We start from the raw sequence: 16,684 nt of genomic DNA, 5'->3' as shown, positions 1-16,684 counted from the left end.
GTCACCTTCATGCGTTATGGTTCCCAGAAGGCTGGCAGCGTTTCTTTTATGGATGGCTAGGCTTATCCTCTGGCCGAGGTAGCTGCCAGCCCTTCGGTCACCTAAGGTGTTAATGAGGCGCTGGGCCATTTCCTTTTAAAGAGGGTCTTTGTATTACCAACTTTGAGATATATTGAAGGACCATTTTAAAGGCTGAGGCCTTGTGGTCCAAATAAGTAAATATAGTAATTAAAAAATCGGCCAAGTGCGAGTCGGACCCGCGCACGTAGGGTTCCGTACTATTACGCAAAAAACGGTAAAAAAATCACGTTTGTTGCATGGGAGCCTCACTTAAATATTTACTATAGGTAAATTGTTTTTATAGTATTTGTTGATATAGCGGTAACAAAAATACATCATCTGTAAAAATTTCAACTGCCTAGCTATCACGGATCATGAGACAGCCTGATGACCAAAGAATATCAGTAATACTGCTTTTTTTATAATTTTAATAATCACTTTGTACTTACAATATATCATTTGCCCCCGATTTGAAGAGTCCCGAGAATCTTCTCAGGGCTGTGGCCGAGAATTTTCTCGCCAGTATCTACAGGCGCAAGAAACTTTGGAGAGCTCATATTCAGTCATAAATATATTCAATAAGTATTCCCCTTCAACAAACTTAACAAATTTAAGTTCAAGTTTGACTATCTACTTAAACTTTGCAGCGAAAGTTGACATTTTCTATGCTAATGTAACAGAAAAGGCTATTACTAAGTTAGCACAAGCTGTGAGACTTGGCTTACGACTCTGCATTTAAAATGAAAGTAACTTAAAGAGAAACATTTTATAGTTTCATTTCGTATTTACATACAGAAAACGTACGTAACTACACCTACCTTAGGCGGTTAGGTGTACTATGACACTGCAATATACAATACAGATGTAGTGCATAATAATTGTCTTCCTTCGTATTTCCCCGGCAATGTTTTGTCATGCTACTTCAATTGTTAATATTAACTAGTTATTAATTTCGTTTAGTAGTACCACTATATATATATTGTATGTAAATAAATGATTTATAACTATATATTTCTCTATTTCTTCTATTTTCATCTTTTTGAACTTATCAAGTATACAAATTAACTGTTATCCTGTATATTTTTGTAAAATTTAATGAATGTCTGCTGCGGAACAAATTAACCACTATTAAAACACGTAATAAGTAATAACACTCATCAAGTCATCAGACACAGACGTAATGATAAGACGTTATCACACGGAGACCACGTTTGTATCACTCCGACTAATTTGTTATTTTTAGGATTTCGTAGTTACGTTTAGAAACCCTTATAGTTTCGCCATGTTTGTCTGCTGTCCGAGTCTTTGCTCCGTCCGTGATCGTTAGTGCTAGAAAGCTACAATTTGACATGGATATGTCGCAGTAAGATAGATAAAGCCGTTATATAGTTATAACCCTAGGGATATAATTATATGTCGTAACATAGTTATACGAAAGCGATTAAACTATCTTACTAGGAATATAACTATTATACGTCTTTAGTTTAGTGATATAGTTATATTACTGGATTAAGTTTAGTGAAATAATTGTAGGTAGGAGTGCGGCGGAGGTATAGTTATATCCTTAGGGATATAGTTATATGCCGTATTAGGCACGATCGCATTAGTGCTCGACGCGGTCCCAGTTCATGTCATCTTGAAACTTAAGGCATATTTTGACAGAATGGTAAATACGAAACCCTGACCAGACCTACACTGACCATGGGCCGACATGCTCTTGGCCAATTATTTATTTATTCTAATCATCATGATTATGTACAATAAACTATGTACTTATTACTAGATTTTACAAGTCATCCGTACTCGACAAAAAATTATTCGTGCCCGCGACCTCGCGGTGAGTAATATATACGGCAGCACAGATTTATTTCACTAAGATGTTAACCATGAGCCGATTGATAGCGCTTGTGTGTGTGTTAGTATATTCGAGCGACGCGGCCAGGATCTTAGCCGTTTTTCCAACACCTTCAATAAGCCATCAAGTAGTGTTTAGACCATTGACACATGAACTAGCAAGAAGAGGACATGAGGTCACCGTCGTCACAACAGACCCTGCCTTCCCAAAAGGACAAGCTCCAGCAAATTTGACAGAAATCGACGTACACGACATGTCTTACGAAGGTTGGAAAAAAATAATAGCGAACAACAGAAACGGTGACAAAAATGATATAAGAAGCCAAACTAACTAAAAAACTAAAATACGCGATTAAGTCCCGTTGTGCAGTTTGATAAGAAGCCAAGTTAGAGGTTTCGGTGACGTCTGTCTTGAAATATTCGAGAAACAAACTGCCGTTGCTGAAGTGCAAGATATTATTCGGAGCAAGAATAACAGTTATGATTTGTTGCTAGTAGAAGCTTGGACAGGGTTCGCTCTTGGATTTTCTCATGTTATCAAAGCGCCAGTTATAGCAGTAAGTTCTTTGGGCGCTGCTGGAGATAATTATGAAGTTATGGGAGCCCCGATTCATCCTCTACTATACCCTCAACCAATAGCTATACGTGTTTACAATCTATCGCTTTGGGAGAAAGTTACAGAATACTACAATTATTTTACTATAAGGGACGACTCAAGAAAGGCAGAAATACATGAAAATGCGGTTCTGAGGAGGATTTTTGGTGAAGACACTCCTCCTTTGAGTGAATTGAAGAATAACGTTGGTATGATGTTTCTAAATATTCACCCTCTTTGGGAAGGCAATATACCAGTTCCTCCTAGCGTGATCCATATTGGGGGAATTCACCAGAAACCAGAAAAGGATTTACCGCAGGTTTGTTAGTTATTTTGGTTTATTATTTTTCGGGAAACTAGTAACAGTTAGTACAGCAGTATAAATATTAATATCTAAGTATTGATATATTTATTTCTCATATACATTGAACTTATGCTAATTGCTAACATAAAAAACCTATGACTAAAACTAATAATAATAGTTGTAGACTTTCCTCAAATCACTCCCTTCCGGCACGATCGCAATTATAAAGTGCTCGACGCGTTCCCAGTACATGTCATCTTGAAACTTAAGACATTGTCAATAGAGGTGACAGCAGGTTGTCATCTGTTTGGCATTAGCATATCGAGCACTAGTACCACCACCTTACTTATTATAATAGGTAATAAGTTTAACTTGATTGTGTATCTTAGTGCCAATAGGGATGTTGCCTGTATACAATTTTTTTCGAAACATACACGAAATAAAAGCACCAGGAAACTAAAGATAATAAATATAATTATCATTCTAATGACAGTGTTCGAATAAATGATTATGATTATTATAATTATGATTACTTATGTTCGAATTGACCTGTAGTTTATAGGTTAAGACAAAGCATGCGGATTACATCATTTGTTTCTATGTACACTTGAAGAAACCAAGAAATCAAGAACTATGTACACGGTGTCACATGAGCAAACCGAATAATTTTAAGAGCGTATTCCTGATCATATTTAGAGACAAAAATGTCATATAAACTTTTTTAAAATTCGCCTAGTTTCAGAGATATTATTAATTTAAAAAAAAACAAGTTTTTATTGTTACATAGTGTAAAAGGCCTTTTTGATGGTGATGTTGCTGCTATGGGACGTAGTCTAAATATCCTTATTGATAGATGTCAAAAAGTGACAAATAACACTTTGCAAAAAGTAGGGTTTACGAACAAAAAATGTAAATATCAATTTTAAGTGACAAGTTTACCAATAACATTTATTTTTTATGTATAAATACATTCAAAAAATTGGAAATATAAAACAAAAAAAAATTTTATTTTTGGCGAAATTGACCTAAACTCATATTACATTTTTTACTTCTTTTGACCTCAGAAATGCGTGGTTAAAATTATTCGGTTTCCTCATGTTACACCGTGTATAAATACATGTAATTCCAATACGGGCAATAAATCAAACCAGACAACATTGTTACCCGTGTAATCAAGTTAAGTTAAGACATTTTAAATTAGGAGATACGAGCTTTTTATAGTAAATGTTAACGACCGTTGAGCTCGTATCTCGTAACTTGTGTGTTGCTTAACATTTGATGGCAGGCCGAATTATTTGGTATATAATTAGTAGTTAATATTAATATTTTCATTGTATATTTTAAGCAAAAGTTGTCTCGATACTTCTTAGGTTCGATGCTAAGTTGCTAACCACCGTTTAAAGGTTTGCCGGTACCTATTGAATTTACACACTGTAAGTAGTTTGATAAACCTTGAAACATTGTTTTACTTTTTTTACAAGCTTATATTTGACTTGCTTATTGTTAGTACCTATCGCATACAATACATAATTATAACGGTAGTGTGTAACAAATCTTGGAATCTAAATTTGACCCACTTCTAAAATTCTACATAAGTAAATCGGATGACAATGCAATATTATGATGATAATATCATCATAATTATCATTGTCATCATTAATTAAATAATATTTAAACGTCATTAAGGAATCTAACGCGATTAAATTTAACGTCGAAACGTTGGAAATAAGGTAAAATAATTAAATTTAATCGCGATAGACCCGTCAATGACATGACTTATGTGCAAAACGCGAAACTTTGAAGTGTTATAAAATGTACAAATTATAAATTGTGTTTTTCAAGGACCTAAAGCAGTATCTCGACTCTTCCAAGCATGGCGTGATTTACATCAGTTTTGGCACAAACGTCGACACCTCTATCCTACCCAGAGAAAAGATCCAGTCCATCATAAACGCGTTGTCACAACTACCTTACGACGTGCTCTGGAAATGGAATCAGGACGAGCTCCCAGGCCGAACGAAGAACATCAGGATATCAAAATGGTTCCCGCAGTCTGACCTTTTAAGTAAGTCAACATTTATACCTACCAAAAAGATTTCATGGAACATTATTAGCGTCCAAGACTGACTAGCTTATAGGGTCAATGCACAAGTTTCCGTCCATGCACAAGTTTTCGTCCACTTGTAACATACGAGCACAAAATGCTGTGTCTTACAGCTATTTTAATATTAATTATGGCGTCGTTGATCGGGTCGCCACTATCCCGAATGAAGGTTGAGGGAGGCGATGGCGGAGAATACATCTCTAAGGATAATTTGATAAACTATACATATAATCTTATAGTTCTGACACCTAGAGACATTTACACCTCTAAATATTATAGATTTTTTTTTGTTTTTTGTATGTGTATTTTTTATGTAATTCGACATTAAGAGACCATAATTATACATCTCTAAGTAATAGTAATACGTTAGTTTGAATTGTTTAATTTTGCTTGTATGTAAATTCAATGTTGACGTGTAAAAGTGCCCTTGTGGCCTATTTGCTCAATAAATGTTGATGTTTGATGTTTGCTTGGCTACTTGCGAAATATCATTTTTATGTAGATAGATATATTCTCGAGACATTAATGAATGCGATAAGTCCAAATTAAGTAATCTAGGTAAATATTAAAATTTACTTTAGCACAAGTTATTTGCTGATAGAAAATAATACTGTCTAAATTTTACAGGACATCCAAATGTGATATTTCATAAGATTTCAAGAATAAATTATAATTATTTTGCGTGAGTTATGTTAAACTTATGGCATTCAGTGGGTAGTGATTAAAAATGTGATTTGTGTTTACCCGAATATTTGTTAATTAATCTGTGGGTAGTCGCGAAAATGACCCTTCTCTCCTACCCGCCAATTCTAATGAGGGAAAAGTATAAAATGTAACTTACCATGGGATGGAGGGATCATTCTCGCTTGGCGCTTGAACCAGTAACATGTAGCACGAAGGTTACGGCTTGTTAACTAAATATTGTTAAAGAGTGTTGAAGTAAGAAGTTGGAGTAAAATAAAAGTAATTGATTGTACGAAGGACTTTGATTCATCACAAGTCAGAAGCGGTGATCAACGGCGCCCATAAAAGGACTAGAACGTGTGAGTACCTAGTATACATATACATATTTTATCTACTCAGACGTTATGGTAGTAAGTTTTAAGTTGCAATGCTTGTAACCTCAAAACCTGATTAAGAATACATGTAGATTCGCGATCATGGTCAAGTTGAAGTAACGAATGCAGACTTATTACATAATTTAGAATTCTGCTGGTAATCAAAATCGGTACAGGTATTGGGCGAGTTAACCTTATTTTTTTTTATAAGAGCCATGTTTCAACCGTGGTTACAAGTTGACTTAGAATTTGAATACTTACTTACGATTAGTGTGTACAGTGTAGTAGTATGTTATTTTTTTGTGTAATATCGATGTTTAGCCGAGCATATGCATAGACGATACGTGATCGCGATTATAGTGAAATTGGATACGATTTGGATAAATATTTAATGAATCCATTAGCAATTAAGATACAAACATGTATAATTGTACGTGTACGGTTATAGGCAAGTAGGTAAGTTTATTGTCATTAAAGGAACAATTTCGTTTAACAGAGTGGTTAAATTTAAATAGCCCATAATGTGAAGAAACATACAGTGTGAAGTGCTCTGTGGCATGCAGATTTAGTTTAAATACTTGCTGTCGTTAAATTAATATTTACATCATGCATATTAAATATATACGTGAGTTTCGAATACTGATCTTAATCTATTCTAATAAATAGTATGAGCTAAATGATCTAATAAGTAAAGTCGTACATGATAACGCCTTTGATTGGTTTCTGAAATGAATAAAGGGCTCCATTAGGTTAATGACACGTTGTCATTAACAGTGTAGTCACCATGTAGGCGGTGTACCATCATAGTCAGACGGGTCAGACCCTAATGTCTTTGTTATACAGATTTTTATTGGTAAATTTTTCATGTCATTCAATTTTTACAAATAAAATTATTATTAACTATAATAAGTGAAAATGTTATAGTAGGTAAATAAGTAATTAATAATGGGAGGTAACTGTTAGGACTTAGAACCCTATTCAATACGATGTGTTGGAATCAATGATCGTTTTGCATAGATAAATATAGATTCGTCAATTGAGTACCTAATAAGCGTGTTCTAGAAGTAATGATTTCAGTTTTTGTTGAATGTTGTGTCACTTTTTGATTCCTTTATGTCAGTCTGCACTGAATTACAAAGTGTTAGTCCATGATCTTGAAGAAAGGCTTCGTCAGCAAACATAACGCAGGTTGTCTCTGTGTTAAGTATCTTTGGCAGGTCAAGACTTAGTAGGCATCCACAAACGCTTCCCTGAAATATTGACATAATGGAATAAACAATATGACGCGATTTTGATGTCACGGTCTTTAGTTCCTCGCGGTCCTTATCTAAGTGTTCTACTTGTACGCATTGCTTACGGTCTCAGAGGTACGATTTGATTTGAACCAAATATACAGAGTGCCGCGTATTCCCATCCCGTACAATTTACAGAGTAAGAGTTCGTGTGATACTTTTTTATACGCTTTTGTCATGTCCACCAAAAATCCTAAACTATGTGTTCTGTTGTCTTTATGACCTAAGATGTTCTGTTTGTATTAATAAAATGTAAATGATAAAATACTGTACTTTACAAAAAAGTTGTCTTAGACTCCATTTATTAAGATAAAATCGGGTAAGAGTGCGATAGGTCGATATTGGTTTGGATGGATTACGTCACCGTTTGTAAATATGGGTTTAATAATGGATATTTCATGGATATTAAGTAAGTCCGGGAATATTCCTTGATTAAATGACTGGTTAATCAGTTTTGTCAGTGGCTGTGCTAACTTTACAAGAACGGGCGGGATTTCATCGACTCCAAGACTATTTTTGTTTTATTTTTTGAGTTGTTTTATAATTTTTATTGTTTCGGTCACCGGCTGAATGAATATTGAGTTGATGGCGGGGTATGCACACGGCGCGCGCGGTCCGTTATCGCTCCTGCTTTATTAAATATGAGAACTCTGGCGCTGATTGATAAATTGTTGAACTATGGGGAAGCTATATATCGTAACATATCATATAGGCGGTACCCTATAACCAGATTTAATGGTTAGTTACCTATGTAGGTTGTTATGGTGTAGTTAGTTAACTTGTAAGTGCTATGTTGCTCATGGACCCGATGTTCCATTACCTGAGTACGGGAAGAACGATCTAGTTGCCACGTTATTACCTACATATATTTAATATTATACTACGTACACAAGAGCTTGATCCTATGATTAGTGGTTTGAATATATATGTTTTTGATAGTATCATTGGGTACAGGACAAACAAACCACATGAGATCTGTTATTGAGTTCACTGCAAATGGATATTAAGACTACTATATTACGGGTACCATTTAGGTTTGTTTGGAGGTGGTATGTTATAGCTAGACCCAACGTCTAATGAGCCAGTTATGTGTGATCGCTTTGATTATTTAGTTAAATTATTTTGAGCCATGTAGGCGAGCTGTTTAGGAGTGCATCTGTTTATGAGTGCAGCCATCTATTAGGTGTGCTACCAGAAAGTCCACAGCCATGTAGATGTGCTGTTTATGAGTGCGGTTATGTAGTGCGCAGCTAGAAAGTCGATAGTCATGTAGATGTGCTGTTCATGGGCGAGTCCATGTAGGTGTGCTGCTCGAGTCTACAGCCATGTAGATGTGTTGTTTATGAGTGCGGCAATGTAGTGTGCTGCTGGAGTCTACAGCCAAGTAGATGTGTTGTTTATGAGTGCGGCCATGTAGTGTGCTGCTGGAGTCTACAGCCAAGTAGATGTGCTGTTTGAGTGCGGCCATGTAGTGTGCTGCTAGAGTCTACGGCCATGTAGATGTGTTGTTTATGAGTGCGGCTATGTAGTGTGCTGCTAGAGTCTACAGCCATGTAGCTGTGCTGTTTATGAGTGTGGCCATGTAGTGTGCTGCCAGAGAGTCCATAGATGTGGTCGAAAGTCAGAGTTAGGATCTGAAGAGTTAAAGAGTTAAAGTTGAATTAAGTTAAAGAGTTGAATTGAGTTAAAGAGTTGAATTGAGTTAGAGAGTTGAATTGAGTTAGAGAGTTGAATTGAGTTAGAGGGTTGAATTGAGTTAGAGGGTTGAATTGAGTTAGAGGGTTGAATTGAGTTAGAGGGTTGAATTGAGTTAGAGGGTTGAATTGAGTTAGAGAGTTGAATTGAGTTAGAGTTGAATTGAGTTAGAGTTGAATTGAGTTAGAGTTGAATTGAGTTAGAGTTGAATTGAGTTAGAGTTGAATTGAGTTAGAGTTGAATTGAGTTAGGGAGTTGAATTGAGTTAGAGAGTTGAATTGAGTTAGAGAGTTGAATTGAGTTAGAGAGTTGAATTGAGTTAGAGAGTTGAATTGAGTTAGAGAGCTGAATCGAGTTAGAGAGCTGAATCGAGTTAGAGCTGAATCGAGTTAGAGAGCTGGATCGAGTTAGAGAGCTGGATCGAGTTAGAGAGTTGGATCGAGTTAAAGAGTTGGATCGAGTTAAAGAGTTGGATCGAGTTAAAGAGTTGGATCGAGTTAAAGAGTTGGATCGAGTTAAAGAGTTGGATCGAGTTAAAGAGTTGGATCGAGTTAAAAGAGTTGGATCGAGTTAAAGAGTTGGATCGAGTTAGTTTTGAGTTAAAGAGTTAGTTTTGAGTTATAGAGTTAGTTTTGAGTTAAAGAGTTAGTTTTGAGTTAAAGAGTTAGTTTTGAGTTAAAGTGTTAGTTTTGAGTTAAAGAGTTAGTTTTGAGTTAAAGAGTTCGTTTTGAGTTAAAGAGTTCGTTTTGAGTTAAAGAGTTAGTTTTGAGTTAAAGAGTTAGTTTTGAGTTAAAGAGTTCGTTTTGAGTTAAAGAGTTCGTTTTGAGTTAAAGAGTTCGTTTTGAGTTAAAGAGTTCGTTTTGAGTTAGAGAGTTCGTTTTGAGTTAGAGAGTTCGTCTTGAGTTAGAGAGTTCGTTTAGAGTTAGAGGGTTCGTTTTAAGTTAGAGAGTTCGTTTTGAGCTAAAGAGTTTGTTAACTGTTTTAAGTTAAACAGTTTATTTTGAGTTAAACTGTTTATTTTGAGTTAAACAGTTTAAAGAGTTTTATTTTGAGTTAAACAGTTTAAAGAGTTTTATTTTGAGTTAAACAGTTTAAAGAGTTTTATTTTGAGTTAAACAATTTAAAGAGTTTTATTTTGAGTTAAACAGTTTATTTTGAGTTAAACAGTTTGTTTTGAGTTAAACAGTATAAAGAGTTTTATTTTGAGTTAAACAGTTTAAAGAGTTTTATTTTGAGTTAAACAGTTTGTTTTGAGTTAAACAGTATAAAGAGTTTTATTTTGAGTTAAACAGTTTAAAGAGTTTTATTTTGAGTTAAACAGTTTATTTTGAGTTAAACAGTTTATTTTGAGTTAAACAGTTTATTTTGAGTTTAAAGAGTTTAACAACTCGCTGGCGTAGGGTGATAACAAAGTTTAACAACCAATCATGCAGCGCACTGAAATTTAATTACAGGGTAAAATGGATTCCGATATTGACACCCCGAGATCACCTAGACTGTCGTCACGAGCACGACGGATGCAGAGTCGCGAGCGGTAGACGCTGAAAGTCAGCGACGGTGAATCTACCACAGAGGACGCTGTGGACTGCGACAGCCCAGCGTGAGGGGCCTGCAGACAGATGTCGTCACCACAGCAGGCGCTGACGACGGGGGCCTCTCTCAGATGACCAGTACGAAGAAGGCGACGCTCAAGAGGGACTTACAGTGGAGGACGTCATCAAGTTTGTAACTAAAGTATTGTAATTTGAAAAAAAAAATCTGATTTCAGAGAAAAAAATCATTAGATAATTGCATCTGTTAATTACAAACCTGATTAAGCCGTTAATGTAATCACGTAGCTTCCCCAACATATTATTTCCATAAACAGTTCCTACATTTACTATGGAAGGTCTAAAAATTCGATTATTAATGTCAATTATTATCGCTCATGCTGTGGAAGTTGTTTCTTTCTTCTTATATCAGGCAAAATTTTATTGCTCGCGTCATGTTTGTTATAAGTAGAACTTAATTGAAAATAAGTATGTTACAGTACTAAAATCAATGCAATGTTTGGGCTTATATTCTATAAGCACGTGCCGATAATAATGTGTCTATAACCCTGCGTGTAATTAGGTAAAATAACTTATCGTATGGGGATGTAAATTTTAGTAAAAGTAAAGGGTTTGACAGTGTGGACGATGTATTTAAATATCCCTTTTTATGTAACAATAATACTAGTCTGAAGAATAAATACCGTTTACATCTGCAATACCTGCTACCATGAGTAAATTAAATAATTTGAAGTTTACCTCTACTTAAGTTGCTGTAATTCTTTGTATTATTTTATTGTATTCTGGTGTACAATGAAGAGTATTGGTATTGTATAAACAGACTACTTTTAACTAAAATAGGATTGAAAAGGCAATAGGCAACACGGCCGAGTGTGATATTATTGTTGATCGCGCACCGGAGGTAGCACGCAGTCGGATGGCCGAGTGTGATATTTCATAAGATTTCAAGAATAAATTATAATTATTTTGCGTGAGTTATGTTAAACTTATGGCATTCAGTGGGTAGTGATTAAAAATGTGATTTGTGTTTACCCGAATATTTGTTAATTAATCTGTGGGTAGTCGCGAAAATGACCCTTCTCTCCTACCCGCCAATTCTAATGAGGGAAAAGTATAAAATGTAACTTACCATGGGATGGAGGGATCATTCTCGCTTGGCGCTTGAACCAGTAACATGTAGCACGAAGGTTACGGCTTGTTAACTAAATATTGTTAAAGAGTGTTGAAGTAAGAAGTTGGAGTAAAATAAAAGTAATTGATTGTACGAAGGACTTTGATTCATCACACAAAAGTGAAACTTTTCATCACCCAAGGGGGTTTGCAGTCAACGGACGAGACTATCACTGGAGGGGTGCCAGTGATTGGCATCCCTATGATTGGCGACCAGTTTTATAATGCAGACAAGTATGAAATCCATAAGATCGGCAAGAAATTGTGCCTTGAGGATCTCACCGAGGACACGCTCAGAAGTGGAATAAAAGATGTTATTGGGGATGGAAGGTAAGAAACGTATTTACAAGTCTCCATTTTGAAAGAAGACGAATGAATAGGTTCTGGTATGATAGGAGAAAAGCGATGCTTCATATGCAATAACAAATAGGAGATGCATGATGGTAGGACACCTTATACGGCCTGACAACTTTTTCCTAAACATTCTGGAAGGCAGGATTGAAAAAACAAGAGAAGGGAGACCTAGAAATACTTATCTCAGCCAAATAAAAAATAATGCGTCCTATGAGGAAATTAAAAGTCTGGCACAAGATAGAAATGAGTGGCGATTACTCCACCGATAAGAGCAAAGCTAAGAGCTTTGCTAGGAGTTGTGATGATGATGATATTTTAATCAAGTTGAACATTACCACTAAAAAGCACATATAAAAAGCATGCTCTCACACGTTCCCTATGAACTATTTCTTTAGTCCAATCCCATCTTTCAAATGTCGTCCACCCAACGAGCCAACGGACGCTAGACGCTTCTCTCATCCGAAAGCGGTCACCAAATTGTGACCGTTAACTAACATACCTACATTTTATATCACAGTTATCTAATGTGACATATAATAATTACTAAAATGATAGCAGTAGGTAACTACAAGTCATCTCATTAATTTTAATGAATCATAAAATTAAAATGTCTGCGATAGATAACATTATCACTGAAGATAAAACTAGACTAACTGTGCACGAGACGATTATTATTATAATTATATTGCTTAATGATAATTATGATTGTCTTGGGTGTTAAATAAGTACCTAAGTAATTATTATTTACAGTACATAATAACATGATGCTACTTTACCGCACTAGTGCGATAATTAGCACATTACATGACTATGTCGAAAATGTAAAGGGCCATATCGATTTATCAATTTATCGCCACTCATTTCGAATTTCCAATTTTCGCACTTGTAAGTATCATATTGTACTAGCACCCTAGCGTACAATACGTGCCCACATTTTTTGCGTAATGGTACGGAACCCTTCGTGCGCGAGTCCGACTCGCACTTTCGGTTTATAATATCAGCAAGTTGATAAACTATATTTTTTCAGTTACCGAGAAAACATAATCCGCCTAAGAGCCTTAATGAACGACCAACCAACGTCATCCTTAGAGCGCGCCATCTGGTGGACGGAGCACGTACTTCGCCACGGCACTAAGCATCTCCGCGCGCCCGCCGCCAACATGCACTGGTTTGAATACTACGATGTGCAACTACTAGTCATTGTACTGTGCGCTGTTTCAACTGTGATATTGTTAAGTTTTATAGTTCTGCATAAGATAGTTAAGGTAGTTTCAAGTAATATTAAAGTTAAGGTTTTGTGACTGTAGCAATCATATTTCTAAAGTCAGAATTACTATTAAATTGTTTTCTTATGTATATATAGATTTTTCCTAATTGTATCTCATTTTAAAGTCTATTTTTAAGCTCACACCAAAAACTTGATGACAAACTGTTTTCTAGGTACAGTCAAGGAATTTAAATTTCGACCCATTTCGTACTTTGTCACAGTGACAACCGTATGAGGTCTCTAGCGGCTTTCATATTGATTGTCACTGTGACAAAGTACGAAATGGGTCGGAATTTAAATTCCTTGACTGTACCTACTGAAAATGTATTATATAATGTTATATTAATATCTAGAGAGGAAATGGGGACTACATTTGAATTGTGTGTAAAGGTTCGTGCGGTCCTCCAAAATAATCTACATTAGATACCTACACAAAAATATTGTGGGTACTCAGACAACGTTATAATATGTAATATAATAAGTACCTATAAATCGTTGTCTGAGTACCCATAACACAAGCCTTGAGCTTACTGAAGGGCTTAGGCACTTTGTGTAAGAATGTCTAATATTTATTTATAGTATGTAGGTACCTATGTATGTAGGTATTTACTATTAAAACATTTCTGATTTGTGTATTAAATACATAGTTAATATTAGATAGATAAAGCGGCCAAAAACCTCAAATTGCACAAGTACAGGGGTCTCGGTCCCGAGTATATTTTTATGCCATTTGGGGTTGAGACCCTTGGCCCGTGGGGTCCTAATGCTGTATAACTTTTTAAGGAACTTTCAAAAAGGATTGTAGACTGCACTGGTGACCGAAGAGCTGGCAGCTTACTCGCCCAACGTATTATCTTAGCAAAACAGCGGGGAAATGCTGCCAGCGTCCTCGGCACCATGCCAAAGGGGCCCAATTTCTTAGACATGTTTTAAATTTATTTTATTTATAGTATTAGTTTTTAGTTTTAATTAAGTTTTATTTTATAGATAGTTTAGTTAATTTAGTTATAAATGTTATTATATTATTTAGGGGTGAAAAAATAATTGAATAAATTTCAGTAAATCTATTTTGCTCCAAATCTTAAAATATGCCCTTTCATTAACAACCAGACGAAACATTGAGTAAAATCCCCACCTGAGAATCGTGAAATCGTTAGATCATTACATATCCTATAAAGACGGTCGTTAAAGTTAAAACCCCCAGAACAACCCTTTTAGTTCCGTGAGAACTGGCAATTTGGGTCTCAGGATAACGCATGTCACACCGTAACATACCTGACACAAAACACAAACACAAAGACAAAACACAACACAAGACAAAAACACAAAGAAGACCAAAACAAACACATAAAACACAACACAAATACACAAGAACAAAGACAAAACACAAAGCAAACACAAAGGCAAATCACACAAAACACACATAAGCACACATACAACAAAAAGACAAAAAAAAACACAAAAACAAAACAACAACAAAAAACAAAAGACAAAAGGTAAAGACAATATTATACCTGACAAAAAATCTTAGTGGGTAATTTAAAAAAATGGTATTTTATACAATCGTGATATAATAGATAGCTTTTCAGACGGTTCGCCAATTAACACAAACATCATTCGGTACGACCGACTCTGTTCGCAGTCTGACATCGACTCACTCGAACTGTCAGTGACGTCACCACGACGTAAGCGCTCGAGACGTCTATACACTACACAGATTTTAATTTCTGCTCTTCGGTGTAACGCGAGTCTTATAAGGAGAAGGTGCTACGGACGAACATTATTGCATTTATTAGTACGAAAAGTGTTTGTTTACGTGCTATTAGGGAAATTGCGTCTTTCGCCTTTACGGTATAGTCGAGATACAACGTTGTCAAGGAGACTTTAACGAACACCTTTGTGCCCCGGCTTTTAATGCCAAGGACTTGTAAATATGACCTAATATTTTGACTGTATCTTTTTGAATAATTATTTGAAAATTACAAATGGTGGATATAATGCTTACCGACATTGTCAATAAAAAAAATCTGTATTTATTTGTAGTTTATGATTCTTATGAGGCCTAGAGCAACTACTATGTAGGTAGAAGTTAAACTATGTATGTGTATATATTTAAACACTTTATTGCAATAAAACAGATGAAAATTTCAGTTAAATTAAAATTATGCGCAATCATAATGGTGAATTTCTCCGCATATCATCCAGTTCATTTTATACTTTTATTTTTATTTGAGGAACGTTTATTATAAACAACTTTTTTTTAATTATATTTTCAAAACTAGCTTAAATAGCTAACACATTTAGTCATTACATCTTTAACACCAGTGCTAAGCCTACAGATACAATTTTTAGATTTAAGAATTACAAAGAACATAAAAACCTATTTTAATTAAGATACATTCAAAACTCTAAAAGGAAAAAACTTCTTGTTTACCTAGGTACTAACTAAGCCCAGGCATTTTAAGTGAAACCCTCCTTTGTTAAGTAAATATCTAGACCAAAGTAACCACACCACTAGTTTAAAACTGACCAGGAAAGGTATTTCGTTACACAACTTTCAACTTTACGGCACATAATGAAAGTTGTTTTTCCTTTGTGGTTGGTTTTACGTGGAACCTCATAAAGTTTAATTAAAAGTATCAACTTAGTGAAACGGAAACTAGACGGTGAGATGGGAACTTTACCTCAAGTTCAACATAAAAATTTTGAAATATAGATTCAAAAATAAATTAAGCTAATATTCCTTTCAGGGTACACATATTCATAAAATTTTGAAAGATATTTTAGTTTAAAAATTCGATCTGGGCACGGGATTTTTTTTGTCCTTGGGAATAGTATTTATTTATTTATTTTTAAACTTTATTGCACATACAAAAAGTACAACAGGCGCACTAAATGCCGTTATAGGCATTCTCTACCAGTCAACCATTTATCTTGGCTTAGGTTATTCATAATATGAATATAAAAGTGAAATATAAAAACACTTACAAAACAATAAATTAACTACAAAAAAGTTCAAAACGCCCATACAAAATGAGACTTAACGCAATCTCGTACAGTCGCCATCATATATATCGGAGCGGCCAAGGTGCTCACAAATATCTGAGCACGCCTCTATTGTCAAGGCGTTAGAGTGCGTGTTCAGATATTGTGAACACCTTGGCCGCTCCGATATATCTGATGGCGACTGTACCTCACATCACGCTATCGACTGAAATTTACAATACCCCGGGGGTTCTGTGCCGTCCGTTTTTATTTTATTTACTAAAATATACAATATAGAGTAATTTGTTTTGTTATAACTTTTATAGAACTATCACAGTGGCTTTACAAAGCGGACGATTTATAAATTTATAAACCGATTCTAACAATTGACATTTG

General features: G+C 35.1%; 1 pseudogene; it reads left to right on the top strand.

The window, feature by feature from the left end:
- The first annotated feature begins 1,937 nt into the window (after nucleotides 1–1,937).
- LOC134675267 (UDP-glucosyltransferase 2-like) lies at nucleotides 1,938–16,202 on the top strand (annotated as a pseudogene).
- The last annotated feature ends 482 nt before the right edge of the window (nucleotides 16,203–16,684 follow it).

This window comes from Cydia fagiglandana, chromosome 21, assembly GCF_963556715.1.
Source record: "Cydia fagiglandana chromosome 21, ilCydFagi1.1, whole genome shotgun sequence".
Taxonomy (NCBI): domain Eukaryota; kingdom Metazoa; phylum Arthropoda; class Insecta; order Lepidoptera; family Tortricidae; genus Cydia; species Cydia fagiglandana.
This window is presented reverse-complemented; position numbering and strand designations above follow the sequence as displayed.